We start from the raw sequence: 17562 nt of genomic DNA on the forward strand, positions 1-17562 counted from the left end.
TGCTAAGAACTGTGGTAGGTACTGGGGATTCCAATGAATGAGGCAGCCCATGAATTCAAGGTCCTTACTTTTAAGAGCAGAAATAGACATATACATAAGTAAAAAGAATGATGTATGATCAGCTTTATAGATAAAGAAGTGAGGTAGTCTGGGCTTTGGAGACTGTCAGGGAAATAAACAAAAGAAGGCAAATGAAATAAGCCTTAAAGGGTGAGTAGATTATTGATTTGCAAAGAAGATAGGGACCTTCCAATCACATTCACACTTCAAGTAGTCCCATTTGGGGAGAATAAGGTGAGACCATGCTAGAATATGAGGATTATATGAAGGAATAAAAAGAGGCATGGAACATTTTTGGACAACAGATACAACATGATCAGAATGTGTAACATGAACTCTAATAAAGTATTTCAGCACTTGTATAAAATGCAGCAATAACAGAAATGAGACCATTACCACATTCCAAACCAATATGGCAAACAAAAGCCAATGAGGGCCTGAGCTTGGGTGGTGGCCGAGAAATGAAGAGGAAAACAAGGTTGCAAGAAGTACTGTGGATTTGAAGGGATTTGGCAATTCACTGTCCCTTCAGTTGAGACAAATTTAACCTTGCTGCTTTTGTACCAGGAGGTCAAGTGCCTGCCCTAATGCCTAATCTGCTCTAGGCATGTCTGTGTCTCCACATTTGCCCACCAGTCCAACTGATGTTTCATTTATAACAGAGCTCAAGTGTTCGCCCTTTGTGCAAACACTGTAGCTCCGTAAACTTCAGAATGGCCTTGATCAATTTTGTCACATCCCTTTTATGAAGTAGAATGATTGTTTGCTTAGCTGCCAGGCTCAGAAAGCGCAGTTCCTCTGTATTTCCTACAAGGTTTCATTGATCAAGTGATAGCCTTTCCTGAACTGTACACTCAGGCATATCCTATGAGGATGTGTAGTGGTTCTTCCATCCAACAGGACCCAATAAGGGCCTTCAGGGTTTTGAGATGAATTTCTTTTATATTATATTTGATAAGGCTTATCTTTCCCAAAATATAAATGGCATATTCTTTGATAAATGGACTGAAATGTAACCTAATTTAATTAAAATTCCATGGGCAATAACTGACTGGCAGTTCTGGGTTTTTATCTGTTTGTTCTGCAGATATCACACAAAATAATTTTTAAATAACTAAATTACAGCTGTTTTGAATAAAAACCTAACTGTAACAATCATGCAAGGGCTGGCTCTTTTCTCCATAGATGAAAATCTGTTAATTTTCCTGTTTTCTCCTCTACAGATAGTGAGGCCATGAAGTTTAAACAGAAATGTAATCCTTTCAGGTCTCACTAGTCTCCAAATCAGAGACTGTACTTGCCTTCAATTATTTATTACTTATAGCTTCTTTTTACTGTTTGTATGTATTAAGAGGTATAGTTTTCTTATAAAACTACATATTATTCTGCTTGGAAACCACAACTTTGGTGTAAATCAATTCAAGTAACTCTCCTAGAGCTCAGATACCCTAAGATCACCAGAGGGCTCTGTCCCACAGAGACTCAGTCCAACCATGGCAAGGTATCTGAGGAGCTGCAGAATCATGGCAATGGCAAAGCTGTCTTAAACACACAGCACTACAGATACAGTATTCCAATAGGAATTACAACAAAACAAAATCTAGAAAGATTCTCTAGTGAATATTCACTTGGAATAAATAAATAAAAAAAAACGACAGCTACATTGAATGGTACTCCAGCCGTGATTCAATGATTACAAAAGTGGTTTCCTTACTCTAAGTATTGGATTTATGTCTGAATATACTGATCCGCTGCAATGCTGAAGTATGGCCAAAATTGTGAAAATAACAATGAGAATACTTGCTTTTGGAAAAAAGCATGAAAGAACATTGTGTTTAATTTCTGAGATTGTTTTGTCCTCTCTGCTTAGTTCTGTTCCCTTGGAACTTTGGTTCCCAGTTGTCACAGTACATTTATTGAAGAGTCTAATCTTTCTGTCCTGTTTTCCACTGGTCTATCTGTTATATGTCAAGTTTGCATTTATGTGTACAATTTCTTTTATTCTCTGGAAAGTTGTAGAAGATGAAACTTTTCTGTTTCTCAAGATAGATGGAACATATCCATAAAGCTGTCTGGTCTTGGTGTTTGCTTTGTGGGCAGATAAACAACTACTCATTAAATATCTGTGGTAGTTACAGAATTGTTCAAGGTTGTCACTTTGATAAATTTTTCATGAGTTTTAATGGCCTTATCTTTTAATCTCTTTTCTATTTCCAGCTCTTTGTCACTCTTGGATGTTGTATAAGTTTTCTCTTCTAGTTCTTTCCTTCTCTCCTCAATTGTTACTCCTCAATTGTTATTCTTCTTTAAAACCACGTGTTTTGTAATTTTAACAAAATATTTATGGAAGTATAATGTGCACAGTACATAAGTGTACAGTTTCGTGAATCTTTAAAGTATGGACACACCAGTGTAACCACAGTCTACAACAACCACTGCAAGAAATTATTACAGACTCCTACACATTTTCCTTCATGCCTCTTTCTAATCACTACTCTCTCATCCACAAAAGCAATCATTATTCTTACTCCTACCCCTGTAGGTTAGTTCTACCTGTTTTTAAGCTTTATATAATGAAATCATGTAGTTTGATCTCTTTTATGTCATTTCATTGCCAGATAGCAAAGAAGGTTTATCTTTTTTTTTCTTTTCAAAGAATTAGCTTTTGATTTTTAATTTTTTTTCCATTTTATGGATTTCAGCTCTGATACTCATTATGTCATCCTTTTTTGAGTTTGAATTGCTCTTCTTTTTGTAACTTCTTTTTTTTTTTAAGATTTATTTATTTATGAAAGGTGAGGGGACAGGTAAGGAGTGAGGGAAAGGGAGAGAGAATATTAAGCAGACTCCACACTGAGCACAGAGCCCAGTGTGGGGGCTCAATTTCACCATCCTGAGATCACAACTTGAGCCGAAACTAAAAGTCATTCACTTAATCAACCACACCATCCGAGTGCCCCTCTTTTCGTAACTTCTTAAGATGGAAGCTTAATTATTGGTTTTATTTCTTTGATTCTATTATAAGCCTATAAAATATTAAATTTCCTTCTAATTACTGATTTAGTTGCATCAAAAGATTATATTCTTTTTAACTCAATTAAAGATGTTTCTAATTACTCTTGTGATTTTTTTCCTTCAAAATGTGGGTTGTTTAGAAGTGTGCTGTTTAATCCCCCAAATATTTAAAGATTTACAAAAATTTTTAGGTTAACTTCTAATTTGGTTTAGTTGTGATTAGAGAATAAAGTTTGTACCAATTTAATTCTTTTCCATTTATAGGGACTTTAGTTTCGTGTTTTAGAATATTGTATAAACTGAAGAATTTTCCATTTGTACTTGGAAACTGTACATATTCTGCTATTGTTTGGAATGTTCTATATGTCATTTAGGCCATGTTAATTTATGGTGCCATTCAGTCCTACAGCCTTGCTGATTTTATGTTTAGGAGGTTTCAAATATCTTACTGTAATCATTAAATTACCACTTCTCTTTTCAAATATTACTTTTTGCATAATGTATTTTGAGACTTTTCTTATATGCACATACATAAGTAATTGCTCTATCTTCCTAATATATTAACCATTTTATCATTATGAAATATCTTTTTATCTCTTGTGGTAGGAAGAAAGGGGGAGAGGAAGAGAGAGAGAGAGAAAATCCTAAGCAGGTTCCATGCTCAGCATAGAGACTGATGTGGGACTCAATCAACCCTGAGATCATGACCTGAGCCTAAATCAAGAGTTGGATGATTAACTGACTGAGCCATGCAGGTGCCCCTGTTGTGATATTTCTTTCTTTTTTTTTTCTTTTTTAAGATCTTATTTATTCATTCATTCATTCATTCATTCATTCATGAGAAACACACACACACACACAGAGGCAAAAATATAGGCAGAGGGAGAAGCAGGCTCCATGCAGGCAGGCTGATGTGGGACTCGATCCCAGGACTCCGGGATCACGCTCTGGGCCAAAAGCAGGCACTAAACTGCTGAGCCACCCAGGCATCCCTGTTGTGATATTTCTTAAAGTCTATTTTGTCATATAGTTACTCCAGCTTTCTTATATTTACTGTTTGTGTAGTATAGTTTTTACTCTTTGTAAAAGAGTAATTTTTGACTTATTTGTGTTTTTGAATCTAAAGTATATGTTTTGTGAAGTAATATAGCTGTTAATTTCTTTACATTCAGTCTGACAATCTCTGCCTTTTACAGTAGTTAAAAGCTTGATATTTAATGTATTTTTTTTTACATGGTTAGGTTTTCACATGTCAGTTTGCAGTCTTTTCTATATATCTCATGTCATTTTTGTTCTACTTTTCCTTCTTCCTTCTTTTGTGTTTCAAAATATTTGCTGGGCAGCCCGGGGTGGCTCAGCATTAGCATCGCCTTCAGCAAAAAATTCTGGTTTTCTAAAATGTGGATACCTTTATTTAATCTTCATTTTTGAGGAATAGTTTTTACTAGACATAGAATTCTTAGGTAATAATTTTTCCCCTTCTGTCAGCCCTTTGAATATGCCATCCCACTGCTTTCCAGCTTTCACTGTTTTTGATGAGAAGTCCACCGTCAATTGTATTGTTGCACCTCTGAACGTGATGAGCCATTTCCTCTTGCTGCTTTCAAGGTTTTTCTCTTTGATTTGACTATGGTGCTTCTAGGTATGATTATTATTGTATTTATCATACTTGGTGTTTGTCAAACTTCTTGGATCAGTAGATTAATAATTATCAAATTTGGGAAATTTATGACCATTATTTTTTCAAAAAAAATTTTTTGTTACTTTCTCTCCTCTTCCTTTCTCTGGAACTTCGACTCTACAGATATTGATATGACTGATACTGTCTTGCAGGAATCTGAAACTCTTATCATTTTCCTCTAATCTTTTTCTCACTATTCTTTGTATTAGATTATTCTTTATATCTTCCTTCCTGCATTCCTGTATATTGATTCTTTTCTCCTACTTCAAATTTTCTACAGAACCCATCTAGTGCATTTTTATTTCAGTTACCGTACATGTGAACTTTAGAATTTTTTCTTTTTTCTTTTTTTAAAGATTATTTATTTATTTATTCATAGACACACACACACACACAGGGGGCCGGGGGCAGAGACACAGGCAGAGGGAGAAACAGGCTCCATGCAGGGAGCCCGATGTGGGACCAGATCCGGTGTCCCTGAGATCACACCCTGGACTGAAGGTGGCGCTAAACCACTGAGCCACCTGGGCTGCCCCTAGAATTTCTTTTTTAAATAGTTCTCATTTTTCTAGAGAGAGTCAATCTCAAGTCATTGTTGTCACATTTCCTTTAATTCTCTAGGCATAGTTTACTTTTGAATTTTTTGTCTGACAAATTCAACATTTGAATTTCACTCAGCATCATTTTCTATACATTTTCTATTAACTGCCTCCCTCCCCATATATCTCATATATTGATGGCACATTTTCAATAATACATTGTTATTAACTCTGAATTCCAACTTATTTTTCTGAAATGTTAAAAAAAATAACTAGCCAAACATAAACTGCAAAATCTATCTTCACTGCAGTATGTTGCTATTGATATCTCTGTTTAGATTTTAAGGATTTCCCTGTCTCTGCATAGCTAATGATGAGTCAGTGAGTTAGACAGGAATTGTGCTCAAACACCCAAAGCCCATAAAGCTTCTATACCCTCTGCCCATTTAGTTTGTATGACTTTGGGGGTACATTCAAATTTAAGCCTATTTTCAAGTCTCCCTTGCCTTCACCGGAATTATAGGCTCTTTCCAGTGTCTTCTCCACATGCATGCAGTTTCTCAGACAGTGAGAAATGTGTAGAATGCTTGTCCGGCCTTTCTGTGGCTCTCTCGTTGACAGGATATCCTTGTTGAATTGCTGATTAGACTGCCACTTTCTCCAACCAGGACCACAAACTTAGGCTAGCAAAGATAAAAATTTTCTTACTGATTTTGATCAAGTTTACCACTTTAGTCAATAAATTAGCAACCAATTCTACCCTGCACCTGAAATCAAACTTTCTCAACAAAGCTGCAGGGATTCTCAGATACAATGATAAAATAACAGCTCTCCTTGACTCTGCTGGGAAGTGGGAGTAGGGTGTCAGGAATGGTCCAGCCAAGAAGGCCACAGAGTCCCACTGATCTCATTTGAAGCTATAGCAGTTTTTCCAAGAATAAATACTTCTTAATGTGTTTTTTCCTTTTGTTGATTTCCAGAGCCCTAAATTTGTTTTCAATAATTTTATTCAGCTTTATAGTTCTTTTTTTAATGGAGGTTAGCCTACCTATTGCCAGAAGTTCCTAAACTCCCTAATTCCTGAAATTCTCTTATACAATTATTTTTATAGGACCATGCCTTTTTAACTTCATTCCATGTCTTTTTGGTCTTTGCCTTTTCCTTAAATGTTGATATTTTTCAAGTGCTTCTTCTCAATATTCTTCTATTCTCATAAAACTCACATTGTCTGATTAAATGTAGAAAGGAGGTTCATTAGCCTGCTCAGGCTACTCTACAAAATACCACAAACTGTGTAACTTAAACAACAGGAATTTATTTCTCTCACATTTCTGGTGGTGAAGAGACCAACACCAAGGTGCAAAGTGATTTGCTTTCTTTCTTTCTTTTTTTTTTTAAACATTTATTTATTTATTTTAAAGATTGATTGATTGATTGATTGATTGATTCATGAGAGACCGAGAGAGGCAGAGATACAGGCAGAGGGAGAAATAGGTTCCAGGCAGAGAACCCAACATGGCACTTGATCCAGGGTCTCCAGGATCAGGCCCGGGGCCAAAGGCAACACTAAACCACTGAGCCACCTGGGCTGCCCGTGATTTGCCTTCTTCTTTTTTTTTTTTTTTCTTTTTTTTTTTTTTATTTATTTACTTTTTTATTGGAGTTCAATTTGCCAACATATAACACCCAGTGCTCATTCCGTCAAGTGCCCCCCTCAGTGCCCGTCACCCAGTTACCCCAACCCCCTGCCCACCTCCCTTTCCACTACCCCTTACCCCTTATGATTTGCTTTCTAATAAGAACTCCCTTCCTGACTTGAAGATAGTTATCTTCTCACTGCCTCCTCATAAGGCTGAGAGAGATAGCAAAATCATTGGTGTCTCTTCCTCTAAGGGCACAAACTCATCATAACCTAATTATCTTCCAAAGACCCCCATTTCCAAACACCATCACGTTGGGGGTTAGAACTTCCATATATGAATTTTTGGGAGATACAAACATGTAATCCATAACAGGAGAGATGGAGTAGGGCCTCTCAGCCAGAGGAGACTGGAACAGGTACAGAACACATATAGTAGGAGAAGATGGCTGGGGCAAAGAGAAGGCAACAGCTTATAATGGGTTCATAGGAAAGGGACTCAGACTGATATGATTCCTGGTGCCCTAAAACTATAACATCAGTGACACTAGTAGGTGGGGAATGGAAGAGTACTTCTTGGTATAATAAACTTCAGCAATTCTGGAAGTGGCAATATAACTGACAGAGAAACTTGTGGGCTTTTGTGCATGAAAATCTATACAAAAATTCAATTGACCTGAACAAATACATTTTTTCTTCCTCTTTGGTATATTCTTGCTAAATCTGTAACTCAATTCTCTGCCTTCCTAGAAAGTTACCTACAATTAGCAGTTAGGTAATAGGAGAAACACTTACATAATCACAATTCTGACTAATCACGACTGGGGAGAAGACCTACTTATGTACAGATGAAGTAGGGTATAGTGTTAACAAATATCTGAAGAAGGTGTTTTAAAGAGAATAGGGAAATATTAAGTGAGACACAAGGGAATATGAGTAGGAGTAATGAGATGACAAGAAGAAGGGAGTAAAGAGACTAGAGCAGCTCATGATTGAGGTAAGAAGAAACATCACTAGAATCCAGAAGACTCAAATAAAATCTGCTCTTTCTATGAAAAGAGCATTTTATGAGTCTAAGAGACTCTAAGATAAATGCACAGGAAAGTGAAATTCTAGTACATTTTATGACCCTAGTACCTTCTTAATGAGGATGTCATACTTTAGTATTTTTATCACTACAAAAAACCAAAAACTAATCAAAAACTAAAACAATAACAAAAACCCTCAACCCTGTCCCCCCAAACAGCTGCAGTGTTGATATAAAATTTCTAGTTTAACACAGTTGCTAATCTCTCAAAGATGTCAAGTCTCTGCATGATACAGGGCCCATTACTGCCTAGAACATTCCAAATGTTAGTTCCCTACTGACAATTTGTGTAGCTTTGCAAGGATTAGAGAACCAGGAGAGAGATACTTAAGCTAATCTATATATTCGTATCCGTATAATAATTGAGAACATGCTCAACTGTATTAAACATTTATTTTATTTTTTAGATTTTATTTATTTATTCATGAGAAACAGAGAGAGAGAGAGAGAGACAGACAGACAGAGAGAATGGCAGAGACACAGGCAGAGGGAGGAGCAGGCTCCATGCGGGGAGCCCAACATGGGATTCAATTCCAGGTCTCCAGGATCAGGCCCTGGGCTGAAGGCAGCACTAAACTGCTGAGCCACCCGGGCTGCCCTGCATTAAACATTTATAAGAACTTATTTATTTAATGCTTAAGCTAATCCTATAAATTATGTTCTCTTATGTTGTAGATTATATTGATTTATTGCTTCCAATTATTTTCTGTTATCCCCAAAAGGAAAAAAAAAAAAACATTGGCTATAGGCTTGAATATTTGGCTTTCTCCATTGCTTAGTTCCCAGTGCTATTAATGTAATATTTTCCAGGTATAAACTATTCCTTTAGCCTGGAACTTAGAAGAAATAATCTCTGTCAGGCATCATCACATATGAAGCACGGCTAACACATAACATGGGCAGGATATAAACCTGTGTTGTCTGAAATCACTAAGACTTGGATGTTGTTACACAGTACAATCTAGTGGGAACTGACTAATACATTTAATTATCCCTATTTTGTACACGATAAAGTTGAGTCCTCAAAAGTTATAAAAGGTATAAAATTGGCTGAGAATGTATAATTAAACAGTGGTGGAACGGAAAGTACACACAGTCCCTAAGCTCTCCTAACTTCTACTATTTGGATTCAACACATCTTTTTAAGCCTCATAATTTCCATGATTATTCAGACCCAGTCCTTTGCAATTCTTTATAGCTCACTGATGGATATCAGACCTAGATTCAAGTCTTTGGAAAGCTAGGATGAGAGAGAGTCATTTGTTAATAGAGTCATGTACATGATCATTTTCTTCTTTGAAGATATAAAGGACATCATTGGGTTTACTGAAAAGCTCTTGAGAACATTTTATTAATACTAGGCCTTATTTTTTTATAGAGTTCCACATCTGTTTAATGACTGGTATTTTCTGGACCAATATTTTCCAGGATTACGATTCTTGTAATGGAAAAAAAAAGTTGGAAATGAGAACAAATTCCACTCCTGGTAACATCACTTGTCAGAGTTCAACCTGGGATAAGCCACTTATCCTCCCAGAACTTCATTCACATTATTTGCGAAGTAAGGATAGAAATTCCTATGATACAGCCTAAGATAATCATTAAGGAGCTTAAGTGAGACATGTGATACTGCTTTATCTGTTATAAAAATCCACATGCAAATATAAATGGTTATTCTTCTCATTAGAGCCTCAGCCTGAGAAAGGCTTTTAAAGATCATATACAGATCCTTAACTTGCAATGAAAAATGCAGATTTCCAGGTAAGGGTTGAGAGTGGGAAGAAAAAAGAAATTGTTCTCACCTTACAAAACTCCACAAAAGCTTCTATATTTGTTTTATGAGTCTGTTCTCCTTTCTGCAGTGAGGAGAAGGAAACATATTCTGTGATTAAGCCTGGTAAGGATGAACTCCTAGGTGACTGGAGACAAGGAAGAAAGAGTAGTTTAGAGAAGGGGAAGATTATTTGCTATATCAAGGTTTCTGCTCTTAGCCATGTGTACAGTAACTAGCTCTCTCGTGATATACATGTATCCAAATCAGCAATCAAACTTGGAGACGGTTCAAGAAATTAGCTTTTCATTCATTCAGAAACATTTATTGAGGGTCTTCTACATGCCAAGTTTTGTTCTAGATATTAAAGATACAGCAGAAAACAGAACAAGGTCCCTCCTGTGATGTACATTTTAGTGAAGAGTTGACAGACAATTGGCACAAAATAAACAAATACATAATAAGTAGAATTTCAGTAGTGACCAGTCCTATGGAGAAATTTAAAAATAGAGGCTGAGTTGGAGTGAAGAAATGGAAAGACAGCTAAGATACTGCAGAGAGGATGGGGGAAGAGCCTACTAACCAAGAGAGAAATGCAGTTGTAGAGGAATGGAGGTAGAGATGCAAAGACAAACATGGTTCAGGCACAATTTGAGGAAACCTAGTCAGATAGGAGTACTAAGAGGCTCTGTTTTTATAGGACCTCTAGGCCGGGAGATGTGTGTTCACTGGCTTTAAATGTAGTTGGAAATCACTGCGTGGCTTAATTCTGCAGAGGGATGTGCTCCTGTTTACATTTTTTAAAAGATCACTTTTGATCTCTGTGTAGAATGTGGACAAAAATGGGTCAAGTGAAGAGACCAGAAGATCAGTGAAGAGGTGAGACAGTAATTGGGTAGAAGGTGCTTCTGATTAGGTGGGCTAAAGCAGTGGAGGCAGGGCAATGTGGGCAGACTCATACCACATTTGGCAATGGATCTGAGGGGAACACCCCAGATGATTTAAATCTGCAATGTAAAGGAAAGAAAAACCCAAAGGATTTCAAGATGGAAAAGGATTTTGACATTTTACTAGATTAGGAAGAACTGCTGGCATAGGTGGGCAGTGATCAAGAGGTTATTTTTTTGGATATCATTCTAGATGACTGTTACAACATCCAAATGGACAGATGTAGTAAGCGGTTAGATATCTAGTCTGTAGATCAAAGGAGAGATTTAGGCTAGGGATATGGATGAGAGATTAATCAGTGTATTAAATTTAAACCCCTCAAACTGATGAGCGTGTAGATGAAACAAGAAGACCAAGAAAAATCCTGGAGCAATACAATATTAAGACCCAGAAGCCTCTTACCATCCACACAGAAATAGCACAATAGCTGCACAATAAATATTTGGTGAATAAATAAATTTGTTACCATAGGGGCTACCTAACTTGTTAGGAAAAGCATTTATTATTTCATGCCTAGGCCAATACATTGGATATATCTATTAAAATATGCTAAATTTATCATTCTTATCTTATGGTAACAAATGTTGGAGATCAGTAAACTTTAAGTCTTCATTTTCTTATATTATGCCAATGATTTTCACCCACTCTCAAACAATCTCTGTGTAATACTTGGTAGTTTTTGCCATTCTCTTGGCTGGGGAAGAGGGAAATCTTGAACTGATTCTATTTATTCTCCTTTCAAGTACAGATAAGAAGTGGAGATTTTCCCCATCTGTCTTGCACATCCAGGTGATCAAATCTTTGCTGTGGGTAGCTTGTGAGTGTCCTGGGTTGCCATAATTTGGAAAGGACTGAGCAAAATATTAGCCCAAACAATTAGCACTCCTACTCAATTATTGACATGGCATAGGGAATCAGATATTGCTGGGAGGCCCACACAGGATGGTTATAGTAGGTTAATAGGACTTCACCCTGAAGGAAATTCACAATGCTTATTTGAACTGCAATAAAAGACCTGTTGTATACTGACTTGGCACCTATTTTTGATTAATGGCCCCCATGTAGACAGATTTGGGTTTCTCTAGTTGCTGGTTCCTCTCTCTTCCATGAAGTATATTTTAGTCTAGCATCTTAATACCATCTCTAATTTTCCTCCCCATCATCAGCTATGCAAATTCTCATCTAGCCTCATGTTTGAAGTTGTATGGCTCTTGAACTGTTCTCTTTCCCCTGTGCTATTTATACATGTGTTTCTTGCTGTAGGAATATTTTCTTACTGCTATTCATAGTATTCAAGAATATCACTTTACTTTCAAGAGATAACTGTCTTTACCATTATTTTGATATTTTATTCCACAAATGGAATTGACGTTTCTTTTAGTTGGCATCTTCTGTCCTCCTAGGGCTGTTAATGAAATTGAAGTAATTGTTGGTGTTGGGTAGGAGAGAAAACAGAGTAACCAGGAAAAAGTAGGAAGAAAAATCTTAACTAATATTTAGAAAGAGCATCCATTGGTAAAACATGTTGGGTAAGGAATATTCAGTATTATACTACTATACCTTCTTTTTTATGTTTTAAAGGAAACTTCTAGAACAAAAAATATGCTTTCTAACATACAGAGAGCAGGAAAGCTCTACCCCCCCCACCCCCCCACCCCCCCGCCGAGTTCTTTATATGTCCTATATAAAATCACTCTCTGGGAGATAAGACCCTAAATTGCTCCATTATGTCATGGCTTGAGTTTATGCAGAAACAAACCCTGAGCTAAGGATTTGTGTGTCAGTAGTTTACATAGGAAATATACCAAGAATTGGGAGTAGGGAAGTAAGGGAAGAGAATGATGTCATTCCAGGTAAATTAAAGAACAGGTTACTGCAGAGGACAATGAGACTCAAACACTGCTGGGAATCTTGGAAGGTTGTGTGTGGCATGTGCTTCAAAAGGGTGGGGAAGGAATGAAGAAATTTTGTCATTTGGCTCTCATCTTTCATTGGCTGAGTTCTCCTTGGGAAATCAACTGGCTGATATTCCAGCCTGGCTTGCATGGGCCTATCATGTCAGAAAAAAGTAGAGAGATGCAGATGCTTATAGTAGAAAGCTGTCAGGACCCTGAAGAACTGTGAGTGCCAAGGCAGAATGTGTGGGGCACTTAACCTCTAAATCTCGGTGGCTTACCAACAACAAAACCCTTTTTCTCACTAGTCCACATGTGCATCACAAGTTGGCCTGATGGTCTGTCTATTCAGTGACATCTTTTCTTCTGGATGAGGCTGCCTGAAAGTTGATGATCTTTGGGGCAGAGGGAAATGGAACTCAGGAGGATAAGACACAAATAATTAAATTATCCTGCCTGGAAACAACAGGTGTCATCTCTTCTGACAACTCATTGGCTGGAAATAGCCACATGATTCCTCTCAAAAACAAGGGATCCAGGAAATTCAGTTGTGTATATGCCTGGGAAAAGAAAGAAAGAGAGGGGGAAAAAGGGAGAGAGGGAGAGAGAGACAGAAAGAGAGAAATAGATATGAATAAGCAGCACAATTTACCAGTTTTCCCTTCTGGTCGCCAAATATTTGGTTAACACTCCTTCTCACACGCAAAATGTACTTACCTTCTTCCTAAGGAGAACTATCCAAAAGTCCCCTCCAGTCATAGAATATAGAATTAGGAAACCCTCTCCTTCACCTTGCACCCAGTAGACAATAGTGCAACAGGAATAGCATACTTGCAGTAAAGACTCCCATTTGGAAATGGGAACCATGGAAATACAAAGCCAACACTAATCTGTGGTAGTTCTGATATCATACTGGGCAGACACTTGAAGGGCCTCCTATGAGGAGGGGAGAACTATTCCTTGCTTGAACGGCAGTTCTCCCAAGAACTCCCTTGTCTGTTTCCTGCATGAAATATGTCCTTACATTTTGGGATATCATTCATTTTCCATAATCCTTTTTGGTCAGATTTAAAGTTGCAGTTGGGATTATGCTCTCCTGGAAGAATGAGTAAATTTCTTAGCGTAAGTCTTTGCCATAGAAAGTTGAGAGCCAACAGGTTAAATCTTAAGCAATCAGAGTCTCCTTTACTCAAGACTAATGCAACAAACAAATTCTTTCAAAAACTTAAGTTTCTTATGAATATTTGATTTGCACTGTTGCATTTGTCAATAATCCCATTCAAAATTCTTTTCAAGACTTATTTTCATGTCTGGCATCTTTCTTTTCCTCCTTACTCCATGCCTTTGCCTCTCTGTGTAGTTGAAGGTGTTTGGAGCTTGTGAGGCTCACACTGTTAGTCTCTTTTCCCCACTAAATCATTTTATCCAATTGAAAGGATTTACTAGAGCTACCTTAATCCATTCAGAGGTTTTTAAAGAGTCAGCATAATAGCCACATCCTTTATTTGATTCTTGCTGCAAATTTGAATTTTAAATCTTTGTTACTCAAAGCATTTTTCAATTTTATTCTCATTATTTGGGGTTGGGAGCAATTATCTCTGCTATACTTACAAGTTTCCAAAATTGCAGGACACCCCCCATCCATTTTCTTTCATTCCTTCTTGAAATCCAGCCAATTTTTTTCTATTCTTTCATTCTGATAGCTTGCTAAACATAGCTACTAGCAACCAATACATACAAATAACACTGTTTTTCAACCATTTCCCTGTTGCTAAAAGTTCATTAAGTGCATACTTGGCTCCCCAACTTATTGTAGACATGAGTTCAACCAAATGTATTGCCAGTATATAATATGGAAAGCTATCCTTTTAACTCTTTAAAATAATTATCTTTCCACCTACCACCTGATTCCTAAGCTAATGGCACATAGTTTTCATACTTTTCATGATGTTGTTTCTCTTCTAGATATACACATTTGCATCTGTCATGGTAGTCTAAGTTGTGCTGTGATAGGAGCAACCTCAAAAAATTCAAAAGTTTTGCTGGGAGATTTTCTTAGGGTCATCTTGTTCTAATTACATGCTGATGGAGAAGGGATCATCTTGAAATTTGTCATTGTAAAGTGAAAATGTGGTCTGAGAAGTCTTACACAACAATTAAATGTTCCAGTCCCAAATGGACACACATGTCACTTCTGTTCACAACTCTTTAACCAGAACCCAGTCATTTGGTACTGTCCAATCACCAAAAGGTCATAAAATTCAGATTTCCCTCTGCTTGGAAAGAGAAAATAACCTAATGCTTATTAAGCAGAGCAATGACTACCAGGGTCGATTATATGTTTTAAGCAGAACAAATTTGTTTAATATAATAGAGTTTGCTGCTTATCTGTACGTACGTTGCTAAAAAGGATTTTCTTAATTCAGATTTTAAGCTATATTTGTGTATCTCACTGTAACAAGGAAACTGAGGATAATGTACATTGAGAATAGCTTGAAAAATAATCAGTTGACTCAAATTTTATTTCTTGGTCTTTGCTATTTAAATGATTTTGAAAGATTAAAATTGTACTGTTGGTATTGTGTAGACCAATATTGCCTTTAATAAAGATTTTGTATTTCATTTTTTTTTTTAAAAATTCTTTGAGAGAGAGAGAGAGAGAGAGAGAGAGAAAGCATGAGCCAGTAGGGTTGGGGAAAGCAGAGAAAGAAGGAAAGAGAGAGAATCTAAAGTAGGCTCCTCACCAGTGAAGAGCCCATTATGGGGTTTGATCTCCTAATCTTGACATGATCTGAGCTGAAATCAAGTCAGACACTTAACCCACTGTTCCACCCAGGTGCTCCAAGATTTTATATTTTAAAAAATGAGGTAGAGCCTGAGCAAAGGAGACACACACTGCTCTCCTCCCACCTCCTCTATGGGAGGTAGAGAAGCAACCATTCTTTACCATCTATGTTCAGCAGGTGTTACCTGCTAATATAGCCATATATAGTTCTAGTCTTTAGCCAGCTCCTAACTGCTTAGGAATATAGGACCTGGAGATGTTAAAGTTTCAGAAACACAAAATGTTAGTGCTTGAGGGAGCTTTTGATATCATATAACCTAATTTCTATTTTTTAAAGATAAAACTTTTTATTAATGGTAGATGTTAATGACTTGTAAGTCATTAATAGCGTAGTATTAATAATTACACTACTTATTGAATATGTGTCAGAAACTATTTTAAGCAGTTTATATTTATTTATTCATTTAATCCTCCAACCAAACCAATGAAGAGATATTATTATTGCTAGACACATTTTATATATTAAAAAGTTTAGGCTGAGGGGTGGGTCCGCTGACTTGCCTATATTAGCACAGACAGCCAGTCCTAGGCCTTGGATTCAAATGCAAATCCACCTGGTTCCAATATCTTTGTTGTCGAACATTGGAGGATACCTCCTCCTATGACAGTATCTCATCTGTCATTATTAGATTTTCATTTTCTGTACCTTCTATTTTAATACAGTAATATGTTATTAGAATTTGTTTTACCCTTTTGATATTAAAAAAAAAATCTCTGAGTTATGTGATAAGCATAAAGAAATGCCTTTCCTGAATTGATGCCAGTAAAGACTGAATCCCCAAATCCCAAGATATTTAGTTATTGTGTCCAGATGCTGGGTTGACAAGTTTTATTTACATGTCCCTCATTTGTTTCCATGCTTGGTTTGGTTCCTCTTTGCTCTGCAACTGTCCTTGGGGGCATTTCTGCTTAATGGAATAACAAGATCAATAAGCAAGGCTGTTTTATTGGCCTTAACAAATGGCAGAATAACTGGCCTGATGGCCACGTTTTTGTAGATCTGTTACCAGGACTTTGATGTTCTGGTTTTATAATAGCCATTTCTCAGGAAATGCAGATTGAGAGATTTAAAGAGTCCTGATGAAATTATGTAAACCCCTGGATCCAGTTATACTCGGTTAAGTAATTCCATAGTCTCCCTGGAAAAGCTCTCTTTTTCCTAGTAAAGTATTGCAAGTATTATAATTAGTCATATTGTGTTGTTGCTGTAATTCTTATGGCCAAGGTACATTAGATATACTTTCTATTTCCTGTGGATAGTTTCTTCTACCATAAATCTATATGAAGAAGAGGTACTCTAAAGGACACAGATTAGTTCTCATCTCTACATTACAAGTCCTCAGTTTGCATTAATATAGCAATTTGGCAACATCACTTCTCACTCTACACAATGATATTCACTTCAAAGTTACTTACACACAATGTTACACTTTTATATTGTTTTTTATTATAGGCCTTCATAATAAAGAGTTTATATTAGTTCCCTAATTAGTTTTCTAATTAATTAACAAATTACCACAAATTTAGTGGCTTAAATCCATGCGAATTTATTCTTACTATTTTAGGGGTCAGAATTCAGAAATCAGTCGTTGGGTGAAAGTCAAAGTGTCAGCAGGGCAGACCATGCCCCCTTCGGTGGCTTCAGGTGAATCTTTTTCCAGTTTCTAGGGCTACATTTCTTTGCACTTATTTTGTTTATGGCCCCTTCCTCCATCATAAAAGCCTGTGGCATTGAATCTTCAAATCTCTGCTCTGTGACATCACTTTCTCTGCTCTGTCAGTATTTCCTTCTGCCCACCTCTTACCATGATGCTTGTGATTGTATTTAGGGTCCACCCAGCTAATTCAGGATAACCTCCCCATGTCAAGATCCTTAATTTAACATCCTTTGTCATATAAAATAATATTCACTCTTTTGTCATATAAGGCAAAAATTACATGTACCAGGTAATAGGAAGTATCTTTTGGGCTCATTATTTAGCTTACCACAGTGCTCATAGAAACTTTTTCTCTATCATCTCCTGATTTGAAGATATTGTCTCCTAATATGTATTTCTGTACACAAGGAATGAAATTTGAATT

General features: G+C 36.7%; 1 long non-coding RNA gene across 2 annotated transcripts in view; it reads left to right on the forward strand.

Annotated features, from left to right (window-relative positions):
• Positions 1-17562, forward strand: part of LOC144311211 (uncharacterized) — a 140383-nt gene that overhangs the window by 2583 nt on the left and 120238 nt on the right. The window lies entirely within an intron of this gene.

Source organism: Canis aureus, chromosome 3 (assembly GCF_053574225.1).
Source record: "Canis aureus isolate CA01 chromosome 3, VMU_Caureus_v.1.0, whole genome shotgun sequence".
Classification (NCBI taxonomy): Eukaryota; Metazoa; Chordata; class Mammalia; order Carnivora; family Canidae; genus Canis; species Canis aureus.